This window comes from Rutidosis leptorrhynchoides, chromosome 1, assembly GCF_046630445.1.
Source record: "Rutidosis leptorrhynchoides isolate AG116_Rl617_1_P2 chromosome 1, CSIRO_AGI_Rlap_v1, whole genome shotgun sequence".
In the NCBI taxonomy this organism is placed as follows: domain Eukaryota; kingdom Viridiplantae; phylum Streptophyta; class Magnoliopsida; order Asterales; family Asteraceae; genus Rutidosis; species Rutidosis leptorrhynchoides.
In genome coordinates, this window is record NC_092333.1 from 137,018,161 (window position 1) to 137,019,763 (window position 1,603).

Sequence of the window (1,603 nt, forward strand, 5' to 3'; positions counted from 1 at the left end):
ATATAGATCTACAAAGTAGGTGAAGATTCAAAGCTAGAAAGCTTGAATCTTCTATGTTCTTGAAGGATTCAAATCCAAGTTTGAATCTACAAGATGTAATCAAGATCAAAGCTATAAAGCTAGACCCATGATGATGATGATGATGATGATGATGAATTCGTGAGAGAGAGAGAGAGAGGAAGAAGAAGAAGAAGAAAAATCAATACTTACACTTTTTAGAGAGAGAAAGAACTAGAGAAAGAATTAGAGAGTGAGTGTGTGTAAATTTACAAATGAAAGCAAGTGTAAAATGGATGGAATAAGGCTTGTATTTATAGGTGGTGAGGGTGTGGGTGGGTTAAGGTGGCTGTGATTTTGGAGGGGGGATAAGGGAGACCAACTTTTGCTTTTTGGTTAATGGTTGTCTAAAGTTGTTGCTTATGTTAGGATCCTATGCAACATTAAGGATAATATTTGACATAAATGCTAGCATGTTCCCTCTAATAAATGGGCATTTATCTTACATATTAATGGGTCACTAGCTATTTATAATTGGGCTAATTAAATAGTCCACTAACTAGTGTAGGGTGGGGTAAGGCCCAACAAGGTAGAAAGTCCAACAAGACTAACTAGTAAGCATAAGTAAATTACTACGCATAATTAAGCATCCAAAAACCCAAGTAATTATTATTATAAAATAATAATTAAGATTTCGTAGTCATAATATTCCGATTACGACAAAAGTTAAACGTGTACGCAGTACGCAGTTTGTTCGTAACGTCAAGTGACACTAACGGTCATAAAGGCTTCCGGTGATCAAGTTAAGCATCCTACGTACTTAAAGGAAGGTTTTAACACATAAATGAAAGTAAGCCATGTGTAAAGATTCCAGAGTATAAAGTAGCACAGTACGCACAAATACGCAGTTTCGCAAAAACCACAAGGCACAAAAACAAGTCGAAAAAGTCGGGTCGTTACATTATTGAGGTAGTGATCTCCTGTGGTTGCGGATTCACTAAGGCTCGTGTAGTTCGGCTAACCTCGACGTTTTTGTGATATTGAAGATAGTAGCCTTGTGTGGATGCGGATTTACTAAGGCTCTTGTAGTTCGGCCAATCTTCTTTTGGTATTAGGTTAAAGGGTTAACCTTGGGTGTTTTATGCTTTATTTTTATATATATTGTCGTATTGTTGTGACGTAGCTAGCCCTCCGGGTGTAGCTTGATGGCGTTGTTCATATCGTTGTTGGTGAACTTACATTGCTGATATTGTTAGCTTATTTTATAGCGATTGTACGGTATGCTTAGATTAGCTTTCCTTATGCTTGGATGCTCCGGTATGTGATATTTGATTATTCGTGTGGCGTGTCCATTTTATGCATATATATGTATGTAGTATATTCTCACTCACTAAGTGTTAGCTTACCCTCTCATTGTTTATATTTTTTATAGATTCGCATGGAGGCGGTAGCTCGGATAAGCGTGGGGACTAGTGGACTTGCGTATTTCGCTTTAGAAGACTTGCTTTTGGATTAGGATTGGGTAGCGTATCCCCAATCACCATGCTCGGTCTATGTTTTGTATTAGAACTAAAATGGGTCGAAATGGTCACTTGACGTAATTTGG